The 12,698-nt window shown below is 53.7% G+C and overlaps 1 protein-coding gene across 1 annotated transcript in view; it reads left to right on the forward strand.

The window, feature by feature from the left end:
- The window catches only part of RAMP1 (receptor activity modifying protein 1), a 39,967-nt gene that overhangs the window by 22,232 nt on the left and 5,037 nt on the right, over positions 1-12,698 (forward strand). The window lies entirely within an intron of this gene.

Below are 12,698 nucleotides of genomic sequence, written 5' to 3' on the forward strand. Positions count from 1 at the left end.
TCCTTTTTACGTGTTTTAACTTCAGGCAACTCTTTGAAGTAGATCCTAGAAATAAGCCATGTGATTAGTACATTCTCAGAATTTAAAAATTTCCAAGGAGCTTTTTGCTGCCTTTGTACTTGAGTGACAGCCTGACAGGATAATAAGTCTATGATGATCAGCCTTGTTCATATAGTTCATGAACATGAAGTTCATGAAGCTGCTTTTGTCCCATTGTCTCTGGCTTTTCATCGTGTTTTCAGAGAAAGCAGAAGAGATTTTGCTTTGTCTTTAAATATGAGCTCCTTTTCTCTGGCTCAGAGGTTCATGACTTGCTAGAACCAGGGGACCAGAAAGAGACAGCAGAGGTGCAGGGCAGGCAGGACATGGGCCTGGAGCCCTAGTGGCTGCATCAGGGCTGCCTGGAGGCAGCTCTCAAGACACACATCCTCAGACCCTGACAGCCAAGACCACTGGGGACATGAGCTGACGGGGAGCACCAGTGCGTGACACCCCTCCCTACCTGGTCCCAGAGCAGGTGGGGGAGGTTTGAGACCCCGCTTCTGGAAGCCAGGTGGGTCTGCAGGTTCCCGGTGACACCTATATCCCTGTGTATCCATCCTCCAGGTGCTCATGGACCAGGCTTGTGTCCCAGGGTGATTTGGGGCCAGGGAGAAGCCCCTGCAGGTGACTGGGAGCTTGCCCTCCTGCATGGGCACATGTTTCTGGGGTGGTAGATAGAGTATCACCAGGCCAGGGTGTCAGGGGCGGCCAGGTGCCTTGGTGGGGTGGGGTGGGCATCTCAGTGGGGGCCTCTTAGGCTCCTGACTGCCTCCTACTAGGCAGGGTAGGGGACTCACGCCCCCTTACTGGGAGCCTGGGGCCACTGTACCCATTTTAAAGGTGAAAGCACGGAGCCTCAGTCTTCAAAGCCCACTGCTGGTCACTGTCCCCTGGTGCAGAATGTTCTGCGGCCCTGCCCCCACCCTCGGTGTTGCCCTGAGCTCCGGACAAGATGGGCCAGCCAGGAGGGGCCGCATGGACACAGGCAGCTGGCGGGACATGTGGTTGGGGCTGAGCTCATGCCAGGTGGCCCCTGCCGAGGAGAGGAGGGTAGTCCGTCAAGGCTTTGGGAAACTCTCGGTCCCAGGAGAATCCAGTGGCATCAGGGAGACAAAGGGCCACTAGAGCAGGGGGGAAGGGGACCAGGGCCCTGCCCAGGCTCGGGGGCGGGGCCGCAGGGCCTGGAGGGGAAATCCCGTCCCTCCGGCCACCAGCACGGCTTCCCGAGGGCTGTTAGAGTCCAAATATAGCGCCCTGGCAGTCCTGCTTAATCCCAGCTCAGACAGGCGTGTTCACCCGTGTCCTGGCGAGGGCAGGGCCCTGGACCCCGGCAGGCTGGGTGCGGCCAGCTGGGGACTTCACCCCGCTGGACCTGGCTGTCCACGCACTGGTCCCGGGAGATCCCAGGGTGGCAGTGGGTAAGAGGGGTCCCACTGGCCTGGCCACCAGTGGGCACCGCTACCGGTGTCCCAAGACTCTGGGTCACTCACGCCCCACCTGCCCGGCCCTCAGAAGACACCACCTGCATTTGGAAACTGGAGATTCCCTCCTCGCACCGCAGACCCCCAAAGCCAAGTTCTGCCATGGCCCGATCTTAAGGAGGTGGCATGCCCTTCTGCCCACGGGGAGCCCGGCCTGGCAGCGCCCAGCCGGTGTCTGGTGCCAGAGTGGCTGCTCTCGGAGCCAGAGATGGACTCCTCCCAGCCTGGGCAGAGGGGCCCAGACTCCTTCCTGCCCGTAGCAGAGCCCATGCACAGGGCCAGTGGGGGAGGCCCCTCCCCAAGGGGGTTAGCGGTCTACTTGGAGGAGGCAAGCAGACCCCAAGTCAGACCCCTGGGCCAGCCACCTCACTGCCCCCTGGGGCCACTCGCTCGGTTACCTGCCCAGCTCCCTGGTCTGCAAGGCAGGGCGGAGTCTGGGCACCGTGTGAATGGCCTCAGCGTGTCCTGTCCTCTGAACAGCAGAGGGTTTCGCTGTCACAGGGGTGGGGCGTGTCCCCTTGGAGGTCACAGCCAGCTTCAGGGTGCACGCGCCATGCACCCCGGCCTAGGCAAGTCCTCGTTCTCCCTCTCAGTTACAGGGTGTCCATCACCTAGGGGGCCAAGACTGGGCCTGTCCTGCCCTAGGGGCTGGTGCTCACATGCTCCCAGCAGGAGCCCAGCCCCCCTTGTGGGTGTCGGACCAGCCCTGCCTGCAGCAGGGCGTCCAGAGAGGCGGCTGCCTGCCCGCCTCGGTCTCTGCAGCCCCAGGTCCCTGGAGCCCGGTCTCCGCGCACGGCACCCAGCAGCCCCTGTCCCCTCTGCACCTTCCTGCTCCTCCGTGTGGGTGCTTCTCACAGGCTGGGCTCTGTTGAGGAAGCCTGGGGGCCGCTAACGAGGGGGTGCTCTGTCTGCAGAGCCTGGAGAGGGAGCAGATGCCGTGTGGTCTGACCGGCGCCAAGTTCAGGACACCAGGGCTGGGTCGAGAGCTGCCCGGAGTGGTGGCAAAGCTCCAGGCTGTCCACCAAACTCTTTGGACATCTTCCAGAAACACAGGAAAATGGTGACGTCCTCAGTTGATAGCAGTCACCTTCAGTTCAGTTCAGCTCAGTCATGTCTGACTCTTCACGACCCCCAGGACCACAGCATGCCAGGCCTCCCTGTCCATCACCAACTCCCGGAGCTTACTCAAACTCATGTCCATTGAGTCGGTGATGCCATCTAACCATTTCATCCTCTGTCATCCCCTTCTCCTCCTGCCTTCAATCTTTCCCAATATCAGGGTCTTTTCCAATGAGTTAGCTCTTCGCATCAGGTGACCAAAATATTGGAGTTTCAGCTTCAACATCAGTCCTTCCAATGAACACCCAGGACTGATTTCCTTTAGGATGGACTAGTTGAATCTCCTTGTAGTCCAAGGGACTCTCAAGAGTCTTCCCCAACACCACAGTTCAAAAGCATCAATTCTTCGGCGCTCAGCTTTCTTTATAGTCCAACTCTCACATCCATACATGACCACCGGAAAAACCATAGCCTTGACTAGATAGACCTTTGTTGACAAAGTAATGTGTCTGCTTTTTAATATGCTGTCTAGGTTGGTCATAACTTTCCTTCCAAGGAGTAAGCATCTTTTAATTTCATGGCTGCATTCACCATCTGCAGTGATTTTGGAGCCCAGAAAAATAAAGTCAGCCACTGTTTCCACTGTTTCCCCATCTATTTGCCATGAAGTGATGGGACCGGATGCCATGATCTTAGTTTTCTGACTGTTGAGCTTTAAGCCAACTTTTTCACTCTCCTCTTTCACTTTCATCAAGAGGCTTTTTAGTTCCTCTTCACTTTCTGCCATAAGGGTGGTGTCATCTGCATATCTGAGGTTATTGATATTTCTCCCGGCAATCTTGATTCCAGCTTGTGCTTCTTCCAGCCCAGCATTTCTCGTGATGTACTCTGCATATAAGTTAAATAAGCAGGGTGACAATATACAGCCTTGACATACTCTTTTCCCTATTTGGAACCAGTCTGTTGTTCCATGTCCAGTTCTAACTGTTGTTTCCTGACCTGCATACAGATTTCTCAAGCGACAGGTCAGATGGTCTGGTATTCCCATCTCTTTTGAAATTTTCCACAGTTTGTGGTGATCCACACAGTCAAAGGCTTTGACGTAGTCAATAAAGCAGAAATAGATGCTTTTCTGGAACTCTCTTGCTTTTTCGATGATCCAGCGGATGTTGGCATTTGATTTCTGGCTCCTCTGCCTTTTCTAAAACCAGCTTGAACATCTGGAAGTTCATGGTTCACGTACTGCTGAAGCCTGGCTTGGAGAATTTTGAACATTACTAGCGTCACCTTGGTTGGGCGCTTTCCCCACCGGGGTTCGGGGAGTGGGGACTGTCCCACATGTTCTGACTTCCTGGTGACATCTCAGCCCTGGGCCTTCTGCCCAGCTGGATCCCACAGCTCAGAGACCCTCAGCCTCTCGCCTGAGGACACACAACAGCTTCACAGGGCAGCTGGCTGAGGCAGAAGTGGAAATCCGGCTTCCCAAGCCCCATGCCCTGCCTGGAGGAGGGGCACCCTTCCAATCTCACCCAGCACTGCCCCCCCACAGCCCGGCCCCCACGTGGCTGCACAGCTTGCTTCCAGGCAGCCCCGACCGGTCTGGGTGCCGAGTGAAGTTCAGCTCAGGGTGTCCCCCTGTCCTTCCCCAAGGCGTGCCTCCAGCTTGTGGGGTCTGGGTGGGGGCTGGTACACTGACAGCTCTGAGGGCAGAGACTGCAGCCTGTGCTTCTGAGAGGTGCGTGCACCGGGGGCCTGGGACTCTCTGCTGCAGACCCCCTATCCAGGCGGGAACCCCAGCTGTCCTCAGGACTCATGTGTCCACACTGGGGTCCTGGACAGCCCAGGCAGGAAGGGACGGTGACCCCCCAGTAGCCCCTCCCTCCCAGCCCGGGCTCAGGGAACAAGGGCTCTGAGTGGCTCCTGGAGTCACAGACACGTTAGCTTCGTCCACAGGGGCAAGGTGTGCCCCGTGCTGGGCCCGGGGTAGAGCAGGGAACCCGAGGTCACACCCCAGGCCGACAGACAGCACATGGGCGGCTGCAGCACCTGCAGGGATGGGGGAGACACAGCGGGCCCAGGGCCCGGAGGCTGCGCTTAGGGGTGTACCCCCGAAGCACTGAGCTGGAGACAGGAATGTCTGCAGGCAGCTGGGGATGGGGCTGGGGGCATCGGACGAAGGGGGTCCCCATCCCTGCTATGGACCGGGGCTGGGAGAACCACTTCCTCCAGAACAGGAGATGCAAAATCTGGCCTGAGGGTCACAGAGCAGGTCATTTCTAAGTGGGTCCTGAGAGGCGGCCGGAAACAAGACCGCATGAGAGGAAACAGGCTCAGAAATTCCCAAAAGTCCCCCTTCCCCATGTCTGCAAGACAAGAGGCTCTAGGAGGGCAGGCCGGAGGGAATCCTAGCAACTCAGCGCCTGTCTGTACTGAGTGGGGTGCCCCTCTGTGCAGCGTCCCCCAAGCTCCATGGACCCCAGAACACTGCTGGCATTTGCCTTGGTGGAATGTCTCGGGGGTGGGACAGTCAGGCTGGCTCCCGGCCCGGAGAAGAGAGACTGAAAGTGCAAAAGACAGGGGAGCTGAAGCCAGAGGCCCCAGGGTGGGAGGGGACGGTGAGAATGGGGCTGGAGAGGGCTTGTCCAAGAGGGTGGGGGTCCCGCAGTCCCCCCAACCACCTGGCTCCTCTGCTTTCTAGCTGATGGAAGCTCCAGATGGGCTGGGGGTGTCTCCTGAGGGACAGAGAAAACACTGGCCTGTTTCCCCTTTTCTTCCTCTTACCTTAAACAGCCCCCCTTCCAAGGTGCTTTTTTCTCTGCTTTATTTGTATCATTCATTTTCCGAGAAGAATGGCATTTGTCTGCCTCGCTCAGCGAGTGCCGGTGGTCTGGGAGGTACCGTTTAGCCAGGGAGCTGGTCTCGTGAAGACAGGAGATGGCATTGACCTGCTATTCAGGCTTGGCATGAAGCCTGTCTCATTGTTTTGTTTATTTATTGACCCAGGAGTATTAGGGGGCACCTCCTAGCGTGCGTCATTCCTGGACAGACGTGGAGCTCCCGGTTCCCAGTGCTCCCAGGGAAGACGGGTTTGCCCAGACGTCAGGAGTCCCTGTTCTACAGCAGACAGAGACCCACTGTAGTGGGAACCTAGGAGACACCTGCAGGAGTGCATCTGCACACCGTGGTCATGCTGACTGCAAAGCGTTCCTGGCGAGGTGTCCTGTGGGTCAGCCCGAGGCCAGCAGAAATGCATGAAGACTCCTATCACTTGGTCACGGTGGATTTTTCCAGCTGGGTGGAATCTCTCTAATCTCCCTAGTTTAGGGAGGGCTTCGCAGTATGGTATCCACCTGCCCCCCACCCCCATAGCAAGTCCTTGGGGTCCAGGTGAGCCCAGGTACACTGCTGGCTCATGTCCCACCGGCCCAGCACATGTTTGCAGGTGACTCCAGGGTTTGAAGTGAAATGTTTTCAATCCAGCCATCAACAGGACTTCCTTATATGCTCCCTGCAGCATCAAGAAAAGCAAAAGATGCCCCGTCCTATGCAGCCTCCAGGCACCGTGGGCCCGGGGAACAGTCCCCGAGGTGGGCTTGGCTATCCCCCCGAGGGCCACTCGGCCCCTCCTGTCTGTGGTCGCAGGCCCTTTGCAGAGATGAGCTGGCCTGGCACACTGGCTCCGAGCCTGGAGCCTGATGTCGGAAGGGCCAGCCCATGGCTTTCTGCCACCAGAGGAAGTGGCCTGCTGAGCTGTCAGCCCCTCCCAATTTTGGAAAGATCCTGCAGTGACTAGGAAACCTTGGGTGGGAGCAAAGGTGGAAACCACCAGGGGGAAGACAGACCTGGCCACCTAAAACACAAACGGGTTCCTAACCGTGATGAAAGTGCCTCAAGAGCAAATGTGATGTTTGCTATTCGTTTGAGAGATTTTTTTTAAATCACGTTAGAAAGAACTTCTTTGTGCTTTACAAAGTTGGGCTTTTTTAATTTTTTTAATTTTTTTTCAAATCAGAAATGAATGTTCAGTTTTATCAAATGCCTTTGCAACATGTATCAAAATGATTGCTGCTTTCCTTTGACAAATTGAAGTATGACTTTATAGTAATAGCACTGAAGCCTTCCTGAAATAAACCGACTTTATTCTATACAGCTAGCTTAAAATTGCTAGTGTTTGAAAAAGGACATCTGTGTCTATTTATAAGTGAAAGTGAACATCTGTTGCATGAGCCTGCCTGTTCCGAGGCACGTGGGCGGGCCATTGTAAGAGGTTTGGGATCAGGGTTTTGTTAACTTTTTCAAAGAACTGAGAAGCTTGACATCTTTTTCTGTGACCTTAAGAATCTGAAAGAACTGCCTGAGTCTAGTACCTTTTGTGAAAGTAATTCTTTAGCAATTTTTTTCCTCTCAGATTTTCTACATTATAAGTCAAGATCTCATCATTTGTAATTTGCCCCAAAGCATTCCCATTCATCAAAGACTTTCCAACTTTTAACATACATGTTTTGCATGTTAGTCTCTTATACTTTTTCTAATCTTTTATCTGTAGTTTTGTATGTTGGTGTTTTCTCTGCTTTTTTTCTGGATTATCCAGAAATGTGATCATTTCATTATAGCTATTTTTCTAAAGAATCAACTGCTGAATTTACTTATTCATTTTTATGTTTTTTAAAAATATCAATAAATATTAGTTTTCAATAATTAGTAATGCATTTAAATTATTTGCCCTTTGGAGAGATCTATTTTGTGGTTCTTTATTTAAATGTCTTGATTTGGATTCTTCATTTATTTTCATTTATTTTTAGTAATAATAAGATAAACTACAACTGCAGATTTTTCTCAAAATTAAGTTTTGCCTTGATTTCATTAATTTTTACATGCAATGTTGCCATTATTTTTTCTTAACAACCTATAATTGAATTTTTAAACCCCATTTGACCCTGAAATTATATAAGAGTGATCTTTCATTTCCTGGGGTTCATTTTTTTTTAATTTTATCCTTTTCTTACTAATTTCTAGTTTCTGATATTGTGAAGTGAAGTGATGTTGCTCAGTAGTGTCCAACTCTTTGCGACTCCACAGACTGTAGCCTATCAGGCTCCTCAGTCCATGGGATTTTCCAGGCAAGAATATTGGAGTGAGTTGCCATTTCCTTCTCCAGGGGATCTTCCCAACCCAGGTATCGAACCCGGGTCTCTCGCATTGTAGGCAGAAGCTTTACCATCTGAGCTAATATTGTAGTCAAAGACTTAAAATCTGCACTTCAAGAATGTATCAAGTTTTCCTTTGTGGCCTAAATAGGATCCTGGGACTTTTAAAAAGGTTGTTGAGTCTTTGCAGGATAGAAACTTCCTCATATAGTCACTGAAATCAGGTTTATTAAATTTATTTTTCATTTTTATACTAGTTACTATTCCCTGAACCTGAAGAGGTGTGTTACAGCCCCCCACAAGAAGAGTTTGTCATGATTACTCACAGCAGTAGGCTGTGTGGACCCTGTGGACCCTGTGGACCTGTGACAACGCCCTTCTTGGTGTGAACGCCCCTCTCTTCCCGGTTACCAGGTTACCGCGTTACCAGGTTACGGGGTTACCAGGTTACCGTCTTCTGCGCTGGATTGTGCTCCATCGCCCCTGCCGCCCTCCCACGTCTCCAGCCAGCGCTGTCTCTTTCTCTTCCTTCTGCTTTTGTTTCTCTTGCCTTTGAGATGACTGCTGTGAACAGGGTGAGTGGGGCCTTGTTTTTGCCTACACTCGCCCTGCCATCGTGGTGTTTGCCGTCTAGTCACCGGGACCAACAGTGAGTGAACAATCCCCAGTTAAAAGTTCAGATACAAAGAAGGATACAGCTGTGAAGGAAAACCCTACTTTGCTGGGGATCCTAACGAGTTGAAGCATCAGAAAAAAGGCCTGTTTGAGGAAGTGACATCTGAGGGACATGCAGATGCTAGCCTTGTGACGACCAGGTGAACAGTCTTCCACGTAGAAAGTGCAGCATGTGCAAAGGTCCTGAGGCAGGAACACCAGCCAGGCAGGGTGGCCAGGGAGAGGGAGGGGGACAGTGGAGAGTGGAGAGGTGTGGGCTGCATGAGCCCTTTTGAATGCAGTGCAGGTACGGGGTGGGGCGGCGGAGGAGCGGGGGGCGCGAGCATTGAACATATGAAGCAAGGGCAACCCGGTGTGGGCAGTGGGCTGAAACTGGAGAGCACAGAGGCCAGGGCTGTGGCCCCAAGAGCCCATGGTGGACAGAGCCCAGGCTACAGAAGAGAGGAAAGTGGAGGAGGGAGTTGATGGCTGCCCTTGGACTGCAAGGAGATCCAACTAGTCCATCCTAATGGAAATGAGTCCTGAATATTCACTGGAAGGGCTGATGCTGAAGCGGAAACTACAACACTTTGGCCACCTGATGCGAAGAACTGACTCATTGGAAAAGACCCTGATGCTGGGAAAGATCGAAGGCAGGAGAAGGGGATGACAGAGGATGAGATGGTTGGATGGCATCACTGACTCAATGGACATGAGTTTGAGTGAGCGCTGGGAGTTGGTGATGGACAAGGGAGCCTGGCGTGCTGCAGTCCGTGGGGTCGCAAACAGTCAGACATGACTGAGCGACTGAACTGACTGAACTGCTAAGCTGAGTAGGGGGAGGAGAAGAGGCACAGAGATGCCCATGCCCCGGCCCACGATCAGTGCAGAGAAATGAAAGCTGGTCACAGTGACAGGGCTGCAGGAGGGGAGGGGACCCCTGGAAATGGGGGGGAGTCCAAGGCAGAGAAGGCAAGGCTTCCCAGCCAGCCAGGCATGAGAGATGGGGCTAGGCTGGGGGCACGCCGAGAGTCAGGTACGTGGACAGCCCACTGTGCCCAGGACCAAGGCTTCAGATGGGGGTGAGGATGTCAGGGGTGTCGGAGGTTGCAGCCCACAGGGCCCGACAGAGGAGTGATAGAGCGCGACCGAGCGCAGAGGACACTCACCCGGCGGGCGGCGAGGGCCGGCGGCCGCGCGGGCCGATGAACCAGGCCGCTGATGGAGCGAGAAGACAGAGAGCCCCGAGGAGAGACGGGGCGGGGTGGGGGTGCTGACTGCGAGGGAGGGGGTCTCTGGGGAAGAGGTCAGGGGAGGAGGGTCCCAGGAGAGGCGGTCCCCAGGAGGGGGCGCCATCTGGTGGCCTCGTCCTTCTGGCAAGGAGGGTCCAGGAAGCAGGGGGTCCTTGGGCGCCGCGCGGAGCCGGAGGGGGAGATGGATGCCAAAGGGGGTCCTGCCCTCGGGGCCCTCCCAGCCCTCAGGTCCGGACGCCCCTCGGAGACTGGGCAGCTCATCCCCGCAGCATCCGCGTGGAACCCGAGAGGAGGCGAGGGCCCGGTGGCCGGCCGCACCCCAGAACTGCCTCCGCCTTGTGTCTCTCCGAGGGGTCCGCCCCCCACCCCAACTACAGCCTGGAGCAGAGCTGCCCACCCCCCGGAGGGAGGAGGGGTGTCCCGGAGCTCCTGCCCACCCCCGGAGCGGCCCGGGAGGGGGCAGGGAGGGGAGAACCCCCGTGCTGGAAGCAGAGGCTGGGAGAGGGGGCGTCCCCAAGGTGGTCCCCGGGCCGGGATTGACCCCAACCAAGTGGGGCAGAGGTTAGGCGGGTGGACGGAAGGAAGGCCGCAGGCTGCAGGCTTGCTGGACAGGGCGGGGTCTGCAGGATTCGGGAGGAGCCCGGGGCCACCGCAGCCCCTCTGAGCCCTGATCGGTGACAGACGTGGAGCGGCCACGCCCCCAGCAAGGTGCCCCGCGCCGGGCAGGGGGGCTGAGGGTGCCCGCACCCCCGACTCCCCGCCAGCCTGCTCCCGGCTTGCACCCAGTCCTCCCAGCTGCTTGGGATTCAGAGTGTTCCCTTGGCCAAAGGCTAAGGAGACGTGCTCCCCGCGGCTGCAAATGCAGGGGGCTTGAGTGTCCAGCTTTCTACAGGCCTTGTAAAAAATACAATTATAAAAATAATATGTGCTTGTAGAGAAAACGTGGAAAAATCCTTCTAAAAGCGGAGATAGGAGAATAAAAGTCCACCACCTCTAGTGGTGACAACTCTTAACGTTCTGGGGTCTTCCCCTCCTGCATGGACCACTTTCTGCTGAAACCACACTGTCTGTATCACTTGGTCTCAACGGCTTCTTCTGTTCAACATTTATAAATATTTTCTTCCTGAATATCATTTTATAGCTACATAGCAGAGGCTCTTGTAAGCGACTTTAGTCACTGCCCTATTGTTTGCTCTTTTTCATAATTATAAATCTGCTGGGGACATCTTCTTACATGACTTTGGTCTACATTTCATGTTATTAATTTAGGAAAATTCCAAGAAATAGAATTCCTGACTCAAAAGGTATCCATGATTTTGAAATTCTCCAGACATAATTGCCAAATAGCTTTGCAGGAAACTGTTACTATTTTATCTTCTACTAGTAAAGATACAAGCACCTGCTTCATTTCACTGTACCTTCACCAGCATTGCATATTCTCATTCTGAAAATGGATTCTGTTTGGATGTTTGCTTCTTTCTTCCTTAAAAGTGAGGTTAAACTTTTTTTTTTTCAGATGCTTGTTAGCCATTTGTATTTCTAGAACTATTTGTATCTTGGACCCACCCACACACCTCCCTATCTATCTAACCACCCCCCACATCAGTCTGGGGGAAAAAAAAATCCCTGATGCTGGGAAAGACTGAGCAAGAGGAGAAGGGGACAACAGAGGATAAGACAGTGGGATGGCATTACCAACTCGATAGATACGAATTTGAGCAAACTCCGGGAGAGAGTGATGGACAGGGAAGGCTGGCGTGCTGCAGTCTATGGGGTGGCAAAGAGTCGGACAGGACCTGGTAACCGAACAACAACAGCATGTTAGTTTAGCATTTAGACAGGCTCCCCAGGCCAGCCTCAGATGGGCCCCAGCCTCCTTCATGTGCCCCAGCTTCCCGAGCGCCTGGTGGTGCCACCTCCCTGACAGCCAGCAGGTATTTAAAGCTGCTGGAAGCCACCAGGCTGTGAACTGTCCTGGGGAGATGGAATCCAATACTGGTCCAGAGAAAGTGAACCACATTAGTGGTTCCTCCTCAGATACTCTGAAGTCTTGGACACACACCGCCTGGTCAATATTTACTCGAGTTTATAGAACAAGAAATGTCCCCTTCGGGGACCACACACCAGTTGTCCGGAAGTCCTCCACTTACTGGGCACTGCTGTCCATCAGGTCCTTGACCTCATTTAACTTGATCTGCCCAGTAACCCTGTCAGGTCAGGACCTGTCTCTTCACTGATTATAAGGAGATCAAGGCTTGGATGACCACGGCTGGAGAAGGCTCTTAAGAGTCCCTTGGACTACAAGGAGATGAAACCACTCAATCCTAAAGGAAATCAGTCCTGAATATTCATTGGAAGGACTGATGCTGAAGCTGAAGCTCCAATACTTTGACCACCTGATGTGAAGATCTGACTCATTGGAAAAGGCCCTGATGCTGGGAAAGATTGAGGGCAGGAGGAGAGGGGGACCATAGAGGATGAAATGGTTGGATGGCACCACCAACTCAATGCACATGAGTTTGAGCAAACTCCGGGAGATGGTGAAGGACAGGGAGGCCTGGCGTGCTGCAGTCCACGGGTTTGTAAAGAGTCGGATATGACTTAGCAACTGAACAACAGCAATAAGGCTTGGATGGGAGAGATGAGGCCCCTGGATCACTCAGCATAAGAGGTGGAGCTGGATTTGAACCCAGTTCTGCGGGGCACCAGGGCCCGTACTGATACTCCACAATTGGGACCAGTCAGTCCTGATGCTGGTTGGTGTCCCCAGAGCAGACAAGTCCCCTGTGGGCAGTGGCGGGCACCTTCTTGTCAACAAGTAAATAATCATGAAGTGCAGTGCCAGGAGCCTTGACTTGGTGGGACCCAGACATACTGGAAACTCCCACCATGGTGTTCAGGAACATTCCAAGCAAAGTTCACATGGGGGCCCAGAATAGAAAGTCCTGGCCAAAAAAGGAAAATGATTCCATTACATGAGAACTGAAAGTAGAGGGTTAAAGCAAGAGTATTTCTTCATGATTATTTTGGCCCCTTCAGTCGGTACAGTGTTCTTTTGAACA

This window comes from Cervus canadensis, chromosome 2 (assembly GCF_019320065.1).
Source record: "Cervus canadensis isolate Bull #8, Minnesota chromosome 2, ASM1932006v1, whole genome shotgun sequence".
Lineage (NCBI taxonomy): Eukaryota > Metazoa > Chordata > Mammalia > Artiodactyla > Cervidae > Cervus > Cervus canadensis.